Raw genomic sequence first — 19,663 nt, 5'->3', positions numbered from 1 at the left:
ACTACAGAGATCAGGGAGGGGAGAGGAGGGAAAGATTGCCTTTCTTTCTCCATTACCTGGCACGTAAGTAATTTAATAGATGCTTGTTGAATGACAGACACCTTCAGCCAGAGACATGATGAACTTAAAATCACAGGATGCACATTTCAAATATGGCCATTGTGGGGATTCGTTTGGCTGAGCTATACCTTTATGGAGCAAGGGTTATATTTTTCCAATTTTTCTTTATTTGCTCAGTGGAGTGAAGAGTTAAAGTGAGTTTAGAAAACAGACAACTATACCTGAACTAAGTCTAGTTTTAAAAAGTAAAAGTAAATTTTTAGCAACAGATACAATCCACTTCCTTCACTTATTTCACATCTAATACCATAACTCCTTAATCAACCATGTTATTCTCCCATTCATAAGGTTTCCAATGGACAGTCTGAAAATAGAATTTATTTACCAGGTAAACTAACAAAAATATAAACATAAAGTCCAAACCTTTAAGTGGGACAAACTTGGTTTTGGTTGTATATGCACTGGGCCATTATATCAACTACTACTTTAGCAATACCTTCAAGAACTTGTGTTAGTGATGTCTCTCACAATTGTCTTTCCTAATGTTTTCTGTAATCCTATAAAAAAGAAGGCTTTATTAATTAATTAACTAGTCAGATAAACCCTCCCCAAGGTCAAGGCAGAAGATCCTCCCCAAGTACAACAAGGCTTCAGATGGTTGAGCAATGCTTAGTTATCCAAGCTCACTACCATCAATATAAGGGTAATGTGTAGTAGGTTCAGAGTGTTAAAGTACAGAAATATCAATGGTTTGCCATTTCCCCAGCTCTGTTATCCATACTTTTTTAAACCTTACTTCCTGTCTTGGAAACTGCAGAAGAGTCATAAGGTCTAGACAACTGGGGTTAAGTGACTTACACAGGGACACAAAACTAAGAAATGTCTGAGGCAGATATGAACCTAGGACCTCTGGACTCCAGGCCTGACTTGACACCCTCTGCCTGATCCATACTTTTCTTCATGCTTCCCTTCCAGTCAATCAATAGCCAATAAACACCTACTAAGCCCCTAATATGTGTCAGGGGAGGTGCTAAGAGAAGGGGGTTACAAAAAGAAACAAAAGGTGATCCCTGTCCTCAAAGAGGAGCTCACAATCTTATGGGCCATCTTCCTGCTATACTGCCCTGCCTGTTGCTGACTGCTATTGCTGCCCTGCATCACTCATTCTGAGGCTGTGTTGCTCTGATAGATGAGAAGTCACTACATCCAACCCCAGATGCTTGACATACTATCTTACTGCCATCCTGCTGAATATCCTCTCACCCTATTTTCACCTATTAACCACTCAATGGCTTCACTCCCCATCTCTGTGACTCCTCATCTTTAGCCCTTTCTATTTTTCCTTCCATCAGAATATAAGATCCTTGAAGACAAACTGAATCTTTTGTTTTTATATCTCCAAAACTTAACACAACACCTAGTGCACTGGCACATAATAAATCCTTTGTCCTCCACATTCAGGTTTTTTTTTGTCTACCAATGACCACATTCATTAGGCTCAGTGCAGCCTCATGGTTATTCAACACAGTAAAATTGCACAAAATCTACATCAGGCTCTTCTCTCATGGGATCCCACTCTGCTCTCAAACCAAAACTTTATGCTAAGCCCTACCAGCTTTCCAAGATTAGAAATGTAATGTGTATACAGTCAGGTACTGGGGGCCTGGTGGATGCTGCCTCAGCACTTAGAGGATTCTAGAAACTTGCTTCTGAGAGAGACAGGTTGGTATAAGGGAAGTGCCTTGGAGACTGCAGCATTCGTGAACATTCCTTAGGTGGACAGGGGGTCTGCTAACCAAGTGTTCAAGAAGAGACTCACTGAATGGCTATGAAAGCATTCAAAAAGGCATGTAAACTTGAGCCACTTTTGCAGTTCTGTGTATGTTCCATGAGATAGCTTCCACAAGGCCAACCCCACCTCCCCTCATGCTCTATCTATGGTGTGCAAACAGTGTATCCTTGGGATTAAGGGAACAAGCATTTATTAAGCATTTACTATGTGCCAGGCAATTTGCTAAGTGCTTTATAAAATATTATCTCATTTGAGAGTGATGCTATTATAAAAATAGCTAACATTTATATGGGGGTTGGGGGTTAGGTGGCACAGTGGATACAGTGCCTGGTTTAGTCAGGAAGACCTGAATTCAAATGTGACCTCAGATACTTGCTGTATGACTGGGCAAATCGTTTATTCCCTCTGCCTCCATTTCTCCATCTGTAAAATGAAATGGCAAACCATTCTGATATCTTTGCCAAGAAAACTTCAGAAGGAGTCATAAAGAGTTGGATGTGACTGAACAATAACAATATGTATATAGGACTACTACTTGCCAGGAACTGTGCAAAGTGCTTTATAATAATTATCTCTTTTGATCCTTAGAATAACCCTGGGAAGTAAGTGCTGTTAACATGAAACTGAGGCAGAGTTATGACTTTGTTATGGGTCACATAGTGATTAATATCTGAGGACAGATTTGAACTCGTCTTCTCGACTCCAGATACCACTTTGCCTACTTCATCATCTAGCTACCTGGTGAACAGATGAGGAAAAAATATAGTCCATAATAGTATGATGTAACTTTCATCCTTGCATGGAACTAAAGAGAGTTACCTGGGTACTGAGAAGTTCATCGACTTACCCAGGGTCACACGGCTGGTACATATCAGACGTAAGACCTAAATCCAAGTCTTCCTACCTCTACAACCTCTACTTTGTTCTCTAGGCCATGCTTAATCCCTCACCAGCCCAGACCCTTGGTGGCAAACCTATGGCACATATATATACCAGAGCATACTGGAAGGGGCTGCTCCCTTCCCACTCTCCATGGGCACCTGAGGACATTTCTCACATGACCCACCCCTCTTTCCAGCAGCCAAATGGGAGCATTTCTTCCCTCCTTCGTCTGGGTTAAGGAAGGGGGCTCACAGGCAGCATGAGAGTTGCAGTTTGGGTGCTCATCTCTAAAAGGTTCCCCATCACTGCCCTAGACCAATGGATAATTATGCAATACTATATAATACGCAAACTAAACTAAATTTCACATATAGAAAACAATATTTTACTGAACTCAAGCAAAACACTGATTTGTGCCAGAATGCTGATTTATTTGTATTGTGCTCATCAGCTGAAGTAAGTGGGGGTATGGAGAATGTACTGGAAATAGGGAAACAAAGCTAAGAGTCAAAAAAGAAAAGAATAAACGGATACTTCTATGGATGGAGGAAGGTATTCCCCCAAAATAAATGCCAAGGCTCTATTGTATTTAATATTTTTATTGATGTCCTCCTGTAACAGTTAAAATTAGTTTTTCTCTGTCAAAGAATATTATATTTTATGAGGTTTATTAAAAGTTAAGTATTAAAGAAAATACAGAATAAGAAAGCACGTGTCTAGGCCCAGAGAGGCCCATTCAATTTCACTTACATCATGAGAGATGCATCTGCTGGGAAGCTGAAGTAGGAAAAAGACTCAGTAGGCAGAGAACTCCTTTAAATAATAATTTGTGATCTCACCCAGGTGAGAATTCAGTGCGATTACAAAGCATTCTGGGAAGTGAGCAAGGACTTCTGGGGACTGGAGTGCTGGGTTCAAGTCTCCATTTTTTATACTCCTCCACTGAAACTCTATTCCAACATCTCATCAGTGAATGGTGGCAATCTTATGTTTTTGATGACCTCACCAGCAGAGCATAATATCTGCCCAGGCATACTCTTCTGGAAAGGCCTCAAATATAGCCCCACAAGAATGGTATGTCTTTCATTCTAGAACCAACCCAGTTCAATTCAGAGTGGCACCTTCACAGTAAGTAGAGAGGCTTCAGGCAGGATCTAAAAGCCATGAAAACTAACAGGAAAGTACTGAAATGTATCAGTGGAAGGAGTACTATTGCCCCAGTAAAATCATAAAGTATGAAACACATAGTAGAGGAACACAGACTTAGAGGATATCTAACTCAGTTGCCTCATTTTACGGATGAAGAAAAGAGCCCAGAGTGAATTGCCCCAAATCACCCAGGTGGCAGGGCAGATCTGAGATTTAAGTTTAGGTCATGTTGACTATCACTAAACTCATTGCTCTTTTCACCCTATTACTCTAGCCTATCTCTGTAGGTTTCTAAGCAATAATTCCAGGTTTTCAAATGACACAAAATTGCAAGGTAGTGAAAAAAACAAGCAGATAGTGATGAATTCCAGAAACCTCAACTAGTAGACCACTAAGTCTTTTAATTCATAAGAATCTAAAGTTTTACCTACAATTCTTAGAATATGGTAACCTAAAAATTGTATCAAATCTAGGTATTGTTGGAAGCAGATGAATTTATTCTATTTTATACCTTAATCAGGGAGGAGCTAACTTGAATCAACCTCCTAAAAGCTAGTTAAAATTTCAGTATGAACATTTACATCTCAGAAATTGGCAAATGCTACAAGTAAGGACTTCATTTATTTATTTGTTTGTTTGTTTATTTATGTGGATTGTATAGATTTAAGGAAGTGACAAAGGCCTGTAGTTAGGAGTTCCTGGGTTCAAATATGGCCTCAGACACTACCTACCTTTGTGACCCTGGGCAAGTCGCTTGGTTCAAATTGTCTAACCCTTACTTATCTTTTGTCTTGGAACTAATAGTTAGTATCAATTCTAAGTCCTAAAGTAATGGTTTAAAAACACCAGGACCAAATAAAAAAGCTCAAGGGATGGTTAGAGGTCATCCTTTTCAGCCTATTATCTAACAGATGAGTCCATTAAAACTGAAATAGGTTTTGGGCCACACAGTTAATTAATTGCAGTTAAGAACCCAGGGCTGCTGATTCCCAGAGCAGTATTGTTTCCCTAATCTCAAACTCAAAGTACGTGTAAGAGGAGGTAGTTGTCTTCTGATGCATTGATTCCTTCCCAACATTCCCTCAGATCTTGATATAATTGCAGAAGGGAAGAAGGAGACAAAGGAAGTAATAAGCTATGAATTTGATAACAAAATGCAAAGACATTTTGGTACCCTATTCCATAATTAATAAAGTGTGAATAAGTTTTCCTTGATTGAATTAAAAGAGAGAAGCAATTTCTGGGAAAAGAATGGTCACACTCTTGATGGCTACATGAAATTCTATATTTACTTTCCTACAATCAAACTGAGCAAGGAGTTGATTTGTGAGTGACTTTTGTATCAGAGGCACAGGATATACTTGCACTCAATAGAAGACACCATATCTTGCAGAGAGCAAAGCTATACACACTGAGCTCTGAGTTTTTCCCCATATATATAAAATGAACTTAAATATGAAATAAAATCTTATATGCAATAGAATAATACGTAAAACTGTACATGTATTATGTAGAGTTTGCTCCTCTTTTTACATATCTAATAAATCTCTAGTATGTAATTTTTGAAATTGTCTTTATCTGTGACTCCAGGCCTTCTGTCATCTTAATCTCTCTATCTCTCAGTAGTAGTGTGGCTCACTTCTACTACTAACATTGTTTAAGCGTATACACTATTCCTTTAGAAGTTGTGTTTATTTGTGGGGCAAAATATTTTATAGGTTCTATTATTATTATACCATCTTAGTAAATGTCTTTGCTTTAGGTTGTCTATTTCTACTGGCTGTCTGTTAAAAGGTAAGTCCACTATTAAGGTCTCATGAGCTATAGTTTTAAGAGTGCATACTCATACAATATGCTACATATAATACATGAATATACATATATAAAGTATACTTTAAAACTGTAGCTTGTGAGCCCCCACTGAAGAGCTTTCCCTTAACAGTAAGCCAATTATTTTTAAGATCATAGCATTCATTTTTTAAACTACTCATGTCTACGTCTTTTTCTCTCTTTTGAAAAGACTTGTTAATATAATTACATATTGATCTAAACTAAAGGGAAACATGCTCCACCATCTTAAATGTACATTATTTCTCAAAGCTTATAAAAACATTTTCCTCCTGACAAGCCAGTGAGGTTAATAGTTGATCAGACCCATTTACACATGAAAAATCTAAGACTCAACAAGATGAGGTGTCTGGTCCATGTTCACTCATCTGGTAGATATTACTTTGGGGATCTTCAAGCAACCTAGTTTGAGATGTTTATACTATACTATGCCCTTTTTCTTTACCTTTTATAGAATCATAAGTAGCAAATGAAAGCAAATATGTAATACAAACATTAGTTGTTACTATTTTACTAATTCCAGCTATAATAATTCCTGGCTACTCTATGAGTCTCTCTCTCTTTCTGGGGCTTGGAAAGTGGGAGGTAAAGGCAATAGAGTGGATGTGATTTAAATCAGGACAGATTTAATGTAATAGCAGTTCCACAAAAAGTATATTCTCCTTTGTTACAATTAATTCTTCAAAACTGTACAATGAATATAATTTTCATTCTTAAAAGATATAACATACTCCATTCTGACATGACAAACCTTTGTTACTTTTGGGACCTTTCATTTCTCTGAATCACTTATATGATACTTTACTGCTCTTTCAAGAACAGCCATCAACTTCTATTACAACCACTGGAACTCTCAAGGAATCAGATAAAAAAAGGTTTTATTTACATGACAAAAACCATGGTAAGCTAGGACATACTCAAGCCCATAGAGAATCCAGAATTCTTTTTTTTTTTTCCAATAGGACTCCACTTTTTTGGCCCATCCTAATGGAGTCAAAAAGTCCCTGACTCATCTGCCTTGTATGGGAATGTAACAGGGTTCAAGTCAGGTGCTCACCATTAAGGCTCCACCTTTCATTATTCAGTGATATTTTACCTCATAATTGCTCAACACTGTGGTTCTTCTCCGGTTCGTTTATTACCATAGATTTACTTCCCTCCTTTCATGGTAATGGTTTCCCTACTAATTCACTCAATGTGTATTCTCTCTCAGAAAGAACTGTGGGAGTAGAAATCCAGAAAAAAAACATATGATTTATCACTTGTTTATATGGGTATGTGATTTGAGGTTTGAGTTTTAAAGGATTACTTTTTTACAAAAATGAATAATATGGAAATCGATTTGAGTAATTACATATATATATATAAAACCCAGCTTGTCAACTCTGGGAGTGGGGAGGGAGGAGGGGAGAGAGAAAACATGAATCATGGAATCATGGAAAAAAACTTAAAAATAAAAAATTTAATAGAAAAAATGTGTACCCTCTCTCTGATGATTACTTTGTACCTATCTTGTATGTGTGTATATGTATGTATATATATATATACATACATATACACACACACACATATATATATATATCTTTGAATCTATCTTAATTGTACATAGTTTGTATATTACCTCCCTCATTAGACTGTGAACTCCAAGAAAGCAGGGATTGCCTTTTTCCTTTCTTTGTGTCACCAGCAACTTCACATAGTAGGTGCTTAATAAATGTTTACTGACTGATTTACAGTTCAGGTCTCTTCTTTTTCCCAGAATTTGGTCTCAATTTTTGAGCAAATGCATTATAAGAGACTAACACTGGCTCCTTCACCTCCAGGGCTAGGATAACTTCAGGCTATGTACTCTTTCTACCATAGATATCATTAAGCAGATGTTCCAGTTCCTAAACAGAAGGAATGAGCTGCCTTGCCAATGAATCAAAGGAAGAGAGGGAGAGTGGCAGCTTTTCACTCTAGAGCTTGAATGGCTGCAGGCTATTTATCTTTCTCTTTTTGGATCTCTGGACTTCACTCTATAAACAAAGGATGCTCTAGCTCTTCAGGTAACTATTTATTCTCCCTCCCAGACCACAAGTTCCCAATTCCCAATGGAATCAAGGCAAATTAAATTAATCCTATTTATCCCCCCCCCCCGAAAAATAATCCTGTTCAATTAGTGCCTTCCATTCATTTTTTAAAAATCCGAGTAGTATTCAGGTTTCCTTTCCCTTTGAATTTCCATTCCTACCTTCTTTGGTGACAAGTAGGTGACTCAGACTTCTCTGAGAAGTGATGTAGATGGTAAACCATTTAGGGATCAAGTGCTGGGCCCTGCCCCCACCCTTACCCCCCAGACTGAGTGCTGTGCCCCTCCCAGAGAATGAGGGCCATGACCTCCCCCCCCCTTGCCCTCTGCCCCACCCCTTACCCCAGACAGGGGAGGTATTGGGCTGCTGGGCAGAGGGGTAGGTGAAATGAGGAATGTCATCAGGAGCGTGGGGGGGGGGGAACAGTTTCACCCCCAAGTCCCTCTGGCTTTCTACTAACAAACTCTGGTGCATGACCACAGGTTTGCCCACAGAGAGGGCTCTGCATGTCCTTTTTAGCATGCAGGCCATATGTTTGCCATCATAGTCTCTGAACCTCAAGAAAACAAAGGCAATAACATTGGAGAGAAGCAGGGTTGCCTTTTTCCTGAACAGGTGCCTATGAGACATAAGTAAAAACCTTTAAGCAATGGCAGAACTTCATATGTTTGCTACAAATAGGATAGGAATACCTGAGAATTTGTGGATTCATTGTGTGTGAAGGGAAGCTAGGTAGCACCAGATTTGGAATCAGGAAGACTCATCTTCCTGAGTTCAAATCTGGCTTCAGACACTTACTATACACAGACATCGTGTAACCCTGGGCAAGTCATTTAACCCTATTTGCCACAGTTTCCTCAACTGTAAAATGAGCTGGAGAAGGAATTGATAAACCACTACAGTATCTCTATCAAGAAAATAAATGGGTTCATAAATAGTAAAGCACAACTGAGGAGAGTTGTTTGTTTGGTTTTTTTTTTGGGGGGGGGACTCCAGTTTGATTGGAATACTACTTACTATTCTCATATAATCTGATTTTATTACTATACTACTCTGCCTTCATTTTAGTAGCTTCCAATGAATCATGAAGCTTAATCACTGCTACCAGTTCTCTGATCAGACTTGTAAAAAAAAAAATCATTAGAACTGTTATAATTTATATAACAGTCTTCTGTATCATAACTAAGTCTTCTACAGTAATTGAATTGACCTTAACATTCTTCATTGAGAAAATTAACCAAAAATTAAAAGTACTACATAGGAGATCTTAGATTAAAGCTGTAAAGGATCTTATACATCTAGTTCCACCCCTTCATTTTTTACAGATGAAAAGACTTGAGAGTGAGAAAAGCAAAATAACCTATCTAAGGTATCATGTATCAATCAATCAATAAGTATTTACTTATTTATTTTATTTTTAAATTTTTTCTCATGTTTACACGATTCATGTTTTCTCCCTCCCCTCATGCCTTCCCCCTCCCAGAGTTGACAAACAACAATTCCACTGGGTTATTCATACATACATATATTATACATATTATATATATAGAGAGAGAAGAGAGACATATATATTATCGCTAGACCCCATTTCCATATTATTCATTCTTATAAAAGGGCAATACTTTAAAAAACAAAACCCCAAATCACATATCCATATAAATAAGTGAAAAATCATATGTTTTCTTCTGGATTTCTACTTGTACAGTTCTTTCTCGAGAAGTGGATAGCATTCTTTCTCAAAGTCCCATAGAGTTATCCTGGATCATTGTATTGCTATTAGTAGCAAAGTCAATTACATTTGCTTGTCCCACAGTGTTAGTTTCTCTGTGTAACGTTCTCCTGGTTCTGCTTATTTCACTCTGCATCAGTTCACGTAGGTCTTTCCAGTTCTTATCGAAATCGATCAAACCATCATTCTTTATAGCATAATAGGACTCCATTACCATCAAAAACCACAATTTTAAATAAGCATTTTAAAGAGCTTATCATGTGCATTACTCCCTGGAAAACAGGGAAAAAAATGAAAGCAATGTCAGATTTTATATTACTGGACTCAAAGATCACTGTAGAACATGACTGCAGCCATGAAATTAAAAGATACTTACTACTTGAAACCTATGCCAAATTTGGACAGCATACTAAAAAGCAGAGCCATCACCTTGCTAACAGAGATCCACATAGTCAAAGCTATGGTTTTTCCAGTAGTAATGTATGGCTATGAGAGCTGGACTATAAGGAAAGCTAAGCATCACAGAACTCACACTTTTGAACTGTGGTGCTGGAGAAGACTTTTGAGAATCTCTTGGACAGCAAAGAGATCAAATCAGTCAATACTTAAAGAAATTAATTCAGACTACTTCACTGGAAGGACAAATATTGAAGCCAAAGCTTAAATATTCTGGCCTCATGATGAGAAGATGGGACTCACAAGAAATGATCCTGATATTGGAAGTTCAAAGGCAAAAGTAAAAGGGGACAGCAAAGATTGAGATGGATAGAACATGTCATGGAAACAATGAAGATGAATTTGAATGGACTTCAGGAGACAGTTGAAGACAGTAGGTCCTGGTGTGCCTCCAGGGGGTCACAAAAAGTCAGACATGACTGAACAACAACAATAAATATGCTAGGCACTGAGCAAGGCCAATGTAACAATCCCTATTTCCAAAGGACTTATAAAGAACATATGAGAATGAATATCATGAATATAAAATTAGAAATGCAAACACATAGAGATATTTATCTAGATTTATATTACTACATTTTAATAAACATGCTACCTATCTATATATGTATTTTTTAGTTTATATTCATACATTTTTGTATGTACATGTTATCTCCTCCATTAAGATGTAAGTTCATTATAAGCAGGAATTGTTTTATATAGTATACACTAGTTGAACACAAGGTAATTTAGGAAGGAAGGCATAAGCAATTTGGAAGATTAGGAAAGGCTTCATGCAGTTGTTACCTGACCATCATCTTAAAGGAAGAGAGGGACTCAGCAAAGCAGAGGTAAGGAAGGGGTGCACTCAAGGAATAGGGGATAGACAGGGCAAAGGCACAGAAATGGAAGATGGAGTGTCTTGTGTGAGACCAACTTGACTGAGTTGCAGAGTAATGGCTGGAGAATTCACTGAAGCTAGACAGATAGATTGGGGTAAGGTTGTGTAGGGCTTTTATAAACTAAACAAAGTTTCTATTTTATACTAGTGGTGATAGGAAGTCACTGGAGTTGGCTGAGTAGGTGATTCTTAAGGTCAGCTCTTCACTAAAGGAAAGTTTCTTTGGCAACAACGTGTCAGGTGAATTGGAGTATTTCAGCACTTGAGGAAGGGAGACCAATTATGAGGCTGTTGCAGTAATCTAAGGTTTACACTAAATTGGTAACTATATGAGTAGAGACAAAAAGAGCTAAGGTTTTCTGTGAAGTATGTTTTGGCTATTAATTGGATATATGAGGTGAAGGAAAATAAGAAGTCTTAGATAATGCTGAGATTACTAGCTTGAGACACTGAAAGGATGGTGGTGCCTTTGATAGATACAGGGGGATTTGGAAATTAGGGGGGAAAATTAGTTTACATTTATACAGGTTGATTGTAAGATATTCTTGGGATATCCCATTTGAAATGCTCAATCAACAATTGGTAAGCCATTTGGAACTGAGGCTTGGAGGAGAGACTGGGGTTGGATATGTAGGCCTCAGAGTCATCAACATAGACATGATAGTTAAATCCATGGGAACTAATAAAGTTTTAGGGAGAGAGAAAAATGAGAGATAGAGAAACAGAGGCATAAACAGAGAAAGAGACAGCAAAAGATACAACAAACAAAAGGAGAAGAGGAAGGGAGAGGACAGGAGAGGGGATTCAAGGGGAGGGAAGGAAAGAGGATAAAAGATAAAAGAAGAGAGAAGAAAAGAGGAAAGAAGGCAGAAGAAGAGAGGAGGGAAGAGAAGAGAACATATGAGAAAAAGAAGAGAGGAAGGAGAAGAGAAGGGAAAGAAGAGGCAGAACCTTGGTGGTAGCAGGGGACATATGTAAGTATATACCCCAAAACATAAAATAAATAATTTACAGAGCTCTTTGGGCCTCTTTGAGGTGGGAAAGCTCAAGCATTAAAAGGGATCAGGAAAGACTTCATGCAGAAGAAGGTATTTGAGATATATCTTGAAAGAAGAGAGGGATTCCATGAGGAAAGGTAGGGAGATCATATATTCTAAATATAAGAGATGTACTCTGTGCAAAAACATGAAGACAAGCAATGGGGAAAAGGCCAGTTTAGCTAGATGACAGAGTATGAAAGGAAGAGTAAGTGAATCTGAAGAGATAGTTTGGAGGCAAGGTTAAGAAGGCTTTGACATATTTGAAGGCAGTAGGGAAGAACTAGGAGATAAGTAAAGGTTGAAGATTAGAGACAACTAGATGGCTCAGTGGATTGAGAGTCAGGCCTAGAGATTGGAGGTATAGATTCAAATCTGTCCTCAGACAATTTCAAACTATGTGACCTTGGGCAAGTTCTATTTAGCCCCCATTGCCTAGTCCTAACCACTCATCTCTGTTGGAACCAGTATATAGTATTGATTCTAGACAGAAGGTAAGAGTTTAAAATTAAAAAAAAAAAGATTAGAGGAAGGATTGATGATTGAGGAGAAGATGAAGGTGATAGGATCAAAGGCACATTTAGAGGGGTTGGGCTTGATGAGTTGTCAGAGTGTAGGCGAAAGGAGGAGAGACTGGATAATGATGGTAAATGGTTTTGAGGTAAACAGAACAGAAGTAGAGGAGCTAATGTCAAACGTCCATAATTTTCTCAGTAAAATAAGAGGAAAGAGAAGAGAAGAGAAGAGAAGAGAAGAGAAGAGAAGAGAAGAGAAGAGAAGAGAAGAGAAGAGAAGAGAAGAGAAGAGAAGAGAAGAGAAGAGAAGAGAAGAGAAGAGAAGAGAAGAGAAGAGAAGAGAAGGCAGACTGTAGGAGGGCTGAGGAAAGAAGATTTAGAAAAACTTTTGTGGGAAGTAGATAAGGGATCAATTAGGGAAGAATAAAAAGGTTGCCAGAGAGGGCTCAGTTTAAGTTGGAAAACTTGAATTTAGTCAGCACAATTGTGTGATTCCCACACCCCCTCTCCCCCAGCTTGGTTCAGAGCATGTATATAAAAGCAACCAAAGCAGATAGTAGGAATATAGGAATAATCCAGGACCAAGGTTTGGCAGGGAATGAGAATTCAGGGTTGTTCAGAGGTAAACTGCCTAATTATAAGGTCAATACTAGACAGAGGGAAATTCAAACAGAGAAGAGATTTTCCCCTGAGAAAGTACTGATGAGTGAAGGGATGAGAGGTTCAGCTAAGGACCAAGGTATAAGGGGAGAAGAAATGGCAGGAGGTTGTGGTCAGATATAGTAATTGCAGGTAAGAGATATAGTGAATAGAGTTCTGGTCCTGGAGTCAGGAAGACCTGAGTTCAAATATGATCTCAAACAGTTAGGAGCTTACATATGACTGTACAAATCACTTAACCTTTCTTTGCTTCAGTTCTCTCATCTGTAAAATGGGGATAATAATACCACCTACTTCCTAGTCATTGTGGGAACCAAATGACAATATTTGTAAAGTGTTTAGCACAGTATTTGGCACATAGAAGGTACTATATAAAATGTTAGCTGTTACTATTAATGTTAGAACAGAATTGTCAGAGTAATTTTTGGGTGTGTGGTAAAATGGATCCTTTTCCATCTTTGCTAGCCACTGGAGTCATTTCCAATGGAAACATTCTGGTCGTGTAACTGATTTGTTGTGACATAATTATAAAACTTGTCTTAAAAAGTTAGATGGTTTTGTTTTGTGTAATGACAATCACCCAACAGCAGAGGTTGCTGTGAGTATCCAATAAATTGCTTTTTCAATTCTGTTAGGATATAAGATCAGCTAGCTACATAGTATCCTCTAGCTCCTTAGCTCTGTTCCCTCCCTAGGTCGTGCTGGATCATGATGTCACTAATGAGAGTTATGTATGTGTGTATTCCACAGTCAAGTCACTCCCCTTCAAATTGTGACTCAGTGAATGATATTGACCAAGGTTATTACTTTAGAAAAAAAATAAAGATCAAGATGTCTAACATTGAAACAAAAGTTTCATATATTAAAAGCTTTTGCTTTCATTCTATTGTCATACTGCAGCATCCCCCATACAGGGAAAAGCCTCTGTTGGTTTGGTCTCCATTTCCCCACACCTAGCCAAAGCATCTGGGTTACAGGATGCTCTGTTCATAAATTTTCCAATCCCAGTAAAATAAATGTCTGTGGTTAATAAAGCTGATTTGGAAATTTCTATTGAAAACTAAAGTCTCTCATGGTTATAACTATACAAGCAATCAGGACACAATGATGCTGGCTCTAGGGATACAGGAATTGCCCCTCCCCCAGAATGGAAATTTCAGTGGATTTTATTTCATCCCTGTGTCCCTCCAGTTCTGAAATGAGGTGCATATTTTTTAATCTCTAGAAATGATTCCCACATGGTAATACCCTATAATAAATCTGATGCCCAAAGTGCCTGAGGAACAGCTATATTCATAGGTGCCTCTGGGTCCTCCTAAGTCTCTGCCTTTTCCCTTTAAAGTCTCATACTTTTTGCTATGCCTCTAGGTACCAAAAGTCTCAGGCACATGGAAACATGCCTAAAAGTCAACATGCTCCCTACATTTAAATGTCCTTTAAATGCTACATCCTTAGACATTATGCCCTCTGTTCAACAATGCAAGATTTTTTGTCTTTTCTTGTGAATTAAAATCCTTTTCCCTCACTTCTCTGATTTTGCAACTTTTACTTCAGGTATAGCTTTTGATGAGAAATTGTCTAGAGAAAAGCTTAGCTATTTTTGCTTAATAAGCTGAAGCTAGAAGATATATGTGCTTTTCTTTTTTTCCTTCTTCATTTCTTATAGATATACTTTCCCAAATATGCAGAGCCAGGACATCAAGGGGAAGGGGAGGGGAAAAGGAGGGGATGTTAGAGGGAATTTATGTAGTCCCTTCCTTTCTGAGAGTCCTAAACATTCAATCTGTATGTGGAATATTTCTTGGCATTTCATCTGAAGAGGCTTCTACCTCATTTTCTGGGGGAGAATACTGTCTTTTCACAGAGGAAGGTTTTTCCTGACCCAAAACACACACTTCCCATTCTTCAGAGATATAACTCTTAGTTATTTGTTATCCAAGGCTAAAGTGTTTCTTGTTTTATTTACATATTTGAAATATTTTAGCTCTAGCCTAGATTTCTTAATATGTGTTAGATCTCAGTCATTCTTTTATGTCCCACAATTCTTTTAGTGTGTGTGTGTGTGTGTGTGTGTGTGTGTGTGTGTGTGTGTGTGTGTGTGTGTGTGTGTAGGGGAGGCCTAAGCAGGAGCTGGGGGGGGTGGAGGCAAGGATGAAATCCTCAGAGAAGTAATTAGGGGGAGAACAATGGAGGTAAAGATAGAAACTCCCTGGTGTTCCAGAGTGATTGCAACTAGAAACCTTAGTCCAGTGGTCTTTTTCATCACAAATTGCTTTATATATGAAAATCTAGAGGTCCACAAAATACATATTACCAGGGGAGGGAGTGTGGGGATTATTCATTCTACAAAGGAATTTTTTGCTTTATAAAAGATTTCACAATGGGATTTTTAAAAACAACATACTACTTTTGAGATTTAAAGATATGATTCAATATACAAAATGTTATTTATATGCCATTAAAAGTGATACTACAAAGGTCACTTATCTGATCTATAACAGTCTCTTATAAGAGACCTACAGAAATGAACAAATAATCTCTCTCTTTCCCCCTCTCTCCTCTCTTCTTTATCTTCTCCCATTCCCAATCAAGCACAGGAGTATAAAGGTAAACAAACAGGAGGGTAAAGATAAAGGTTCATGGTCCCAAGTTGCAGATCTGCTATTAAATGTTTACAATGAAGCAAGAGTCTCTACTTACACCTCTGGATAACAGCTATTTAGGAGACCTCACAGAAAGAAGCCAGAGGCCACTTCCATCTTCTACTATGGAAACCAATTTCTTTTAGAGGATCCAAGGCAAGCCTTCTCCCTGAAGCACTGGGAAGAACGACAATTGTATATAGGATGTAATATAAGGATTGTTTAGACTCCTATGAAGATGCTATATCTTTATAAGTTTCTAGAATACCCAGAAGTAGTGCAAAGAGAAATAAGTAGAGGTCTGAGAAAGGACATCAGAAACCACTCTTATTTTGTAAACTACTAGAATTTCAACTCTGTGTGTGTGTGTGTGTGTGTGTGTGTGTGTGTGTGTGTGTGTGTGTGTGTGTGTGTGTGATGGTGAAAGGCCTACTGGAAGCTCTCAAGGCATTCACAAGAGCACAGGCAAAAATTTTTGTTATATGTTGTTTTCTAATGATAAATGTCATAATGAAATAAAGAGTACATTTACACCACTGAAACATTGGAATTGCTTTGATCTACCCTTTTTCATCAGAGTTTTGGAACTGATTGACTAAAATAAGGTATATGACCAAGATTAGAAGTCATTTGTTACCCCAAATACCACTCTCTGAGTCTGAAGTTTGAAGGCTAGTTGTGGAAATAAATGTCAGAAAGGGATTGGGACTAGATTGGATTGAAGGCCCTGACACTGGGCAGAAAACCGATATCTAAATACATAAGGGGATGAGGCAGCTAAATGACACAGTGAATAAAGTGCCAGTCCTGGAATCAGGAGAACCTGGGTTCAAATTTAGCCTCAGCTATGTGACCCTGGGCAAGTCACTTACCCTACTTGCCTAGCCCTTGCCCTTCTGTCTTAGAGTTTTACTAAGACAGAAAGTAAAAGTTTAACAACAACAAAATACATAAGGTGTTGGGTTCCTAAGACGTATGAGACTCTAACCAGAAAAATCAGTCTTTATCTTCACAAATATACCACCAACTTTTCCCATACCTTTTCCAAGGTGAAAGGCCTGATCCAAGGCTATTATACAGTCTATGACTTCTCCATAAGCTCACCACAAGGCAGTAAGAGATGGGCAAAACCTAGAAGTAGAGGCTATCCAATCTTTAGTCATTGAGCTATTTAAAATAGAGACCAAGTCTTAGATGACTTGCAAAGACTTGCAAAGAGCAAAGACTTAGATGAACTCACAAGAGGCTCATACCTTTATCAGGTAAGGAAACCTCTTTGACTGAGTTATCAGAGGCATAAACTATATGTGTCCAGTACAGGTTCTGACAGGCTATAGAAGTTGCTATGAAGACTGGGAAAATAATTCCTTTCACTTCAGTTAAAATTTCTTAATTTTTTACTAATTTGTTTCTCACTAAAAATGTATATCTATTTTATCCATCCCCAAATTTCCTTCAGACTTAGCATCCTCTAACAGTTTTACAAGTCATTTATTCTCTTTAAAGGATGCCAATAAAATCAGACTTGAGTTGGAGCCCCACTCTCAGGACCTCCCCAGAACTTAATATCCTGTCATTTATCACTGCTCTTTGGCACTTAGCCACTTTTAGGTCCATGGATAAGACTCTTATCTAAACCAATTTGAATTAATTTTACAAGTAACATTTCACAAGAAACTGTGTCAAATAAGAAAATGAAATCCAAGTCTACTTTCTTCCTTTCCTCTTCTTTCGCATCAACCTGCATTAATTCAGTACCTTACAGGGATATCCGTTATGTAATGAAATAGACTCTAAGATATACTGTAAGGAAATTTCTTGCTGAAAGATGACTGATAAATATTCATTACCTTGCAAGGATTCCTGATTAAGGGGAAGGGCAATAGAAATGTAATGGAGGAAAGAGCAAATTTTATTCCTTGTGTAGCTTTCCTGGCTGTACTCAAGGTAGTAAGGCCTCCATTGTTGCTTCAATCTGGTCCTAAGCCTAAATTTGTCTCTCTGAGACTTCCACCCATGGTTCCTAATTTTATACTCTGGGGCAAAGTATTCTACATCTAATCAATCCTCTCTGGACAGCCTTCCAAATGTTTGAAAGCACCCATACCTTACTTATACTTCCTTTCTCTAGGTTAAAAGTTACCAGTTCCTTAAACTGATTCTCACAAAGCATGATTTTCAGACCCTTCACCATCTTGATTACCCTGCTCTGCTTACTAACATTCTTCCTACACGGTGGAAGCCAAAACTGAATATTAGGGCTCCTGAAAACATGGGGATACATTCCAAGACCTATCATGGATGGCAGAAATAGCAGATATTAGCAAACACCTATTGACCTGATACATATGTGCTCTCCCCACTCCTGCCCCTGGGCTTGGCATTCCACAGCCTCCTTTCCCCCATCAAAAAACAAAAGTGAAAAAGTAAAAGTAGAAAGAAAAAAGTAAGTAAAAGTAGAAGAGACTTCGAGGAGCACCTTTGATGGGGTCTCTGGCACTTGCTAGCTGACCTCTGGTTCTCCAGGGTTGATAGTGATACCTGAAACCCCAGAAAAGGAAACCATAAATAAGGAGGGCCTACTATATGGTAATAAAGTGTCCCACATCCCACCAACTCTAATGAATATAACCAACAAAATGCTTTACATTCTGATACCTTTGGGAAACCACCTCGTTGAGTTATTGAATCAATCAATTAGTGATGTAAACTCTATGAACAAGGCCTGGACATCACTTTTAAATCAATCAAAGACATAATGAGATGCTAAAAGTTCTTAATTCATTTGGGAAGAGTGAACTGTTTTTGCGTCTTTGGTAAAATCAGATGACATAGGAAATTAGATGGGTTTGGTTGAAAGAATTAGACACAGCTTTGGACCTATATATGTCAAAAGAGATTCTAGCAGGAACATTTAAACTACTGTTTTGAGTAGTAAAGTAGTCAAGCTTCAGGAGTGATTTGAGCAGACAAGCTTTTGAACCTGTATCAGAAAGTAGCCAGGAGAACTTGGGAAGTGAACCCAGAGAAGGTATCATATACACCATCACCACTATTCTACCACCTCCATTGGCCATGTTGTTAGATAGAATGAACCTGTAATAAATAGTACATCCGTCCAGGACCTCTTTGGTGAAGACATGGCAGGCAGGCAGAGCCGGTACTCAGGGAGCTGCCCTGTTCCCCCTTTTCTCACCACCTGAGTATATTTTGCATGCCCTGCCCCTCTGTCCAACCACCCAAAGCAAGCACTTTCTCCAAAAGCTCTCTACAGTGGGGGGCTCACAGACAGCTTGAATTTGTCCTCTGGGCACTCAAATTCATTAAAGGTTCCTCAATGCTGATCTAGGACCTGAGCAAAGACATACTAGACATGCTAACAAAAAGGAACCCTTCTTCAAGATGGAGAAAAGTGCAGCTCTGTACTCAACAAAGGCATAGACACTCTGCACCTAGCAGAAAGTTACAAGTCATGTGATATACATTGTGAGGAGCAGGTCCTGCCAAGATGGTGGACTCCTTTCATTAGCCCATATAATGAAGTAAGAAGAAAAGAAAACTGAGTTGTTTAAAGTTCCTAGCTTAAGCTCCTTTTCTCCTCACCCATGTCAGCAGGACATGACAAGGAACACAGAATAGATTAGCCTCCATTAAGAGGTTAACCAATGAAGTTGCTTTTACTTTAATATGAATGATTGGGGTTGTAAATTGCATTCTTATTTTCTGTGACTAGATTATAACTCTAGAAACCAGCCAGTGGTGAATGAGGGGAGAGACTGATTCATGGTGATAAAAGGGAGCCTGGGAGCTCCCATTCCTTGTACCTGCTTGCAGGTTGCAGCATCTGTAAAATTGGATCCTGAGTACCCCTTCTCATGAGAATGAAATAAAGGAGCTTTTGCCACATTAACACTGGATCCTAGGTTCTTTTGAGTAGGTGG

The sequence above is a fragment of the Monodelphis domestica genome, chromosome 8 (assembly GCF_027887165.1).
Source record: "Monodelphis domestica isolate mMonDom1 chromosome 8, mMonDom1.pri, whole genome shotgun sequence".
Classification (NCBI taxonomy): Eukaryota; Metazoa; Chordata; class Mammalia; order Didelphimorphia; family Didelphidae; genus Monodelphis; species Monodelphis domestica.
The sequence above is the reverse complement of the archived record's forward strand: the minus strand, read 5'-3'. Positions refer to the sequence as shown.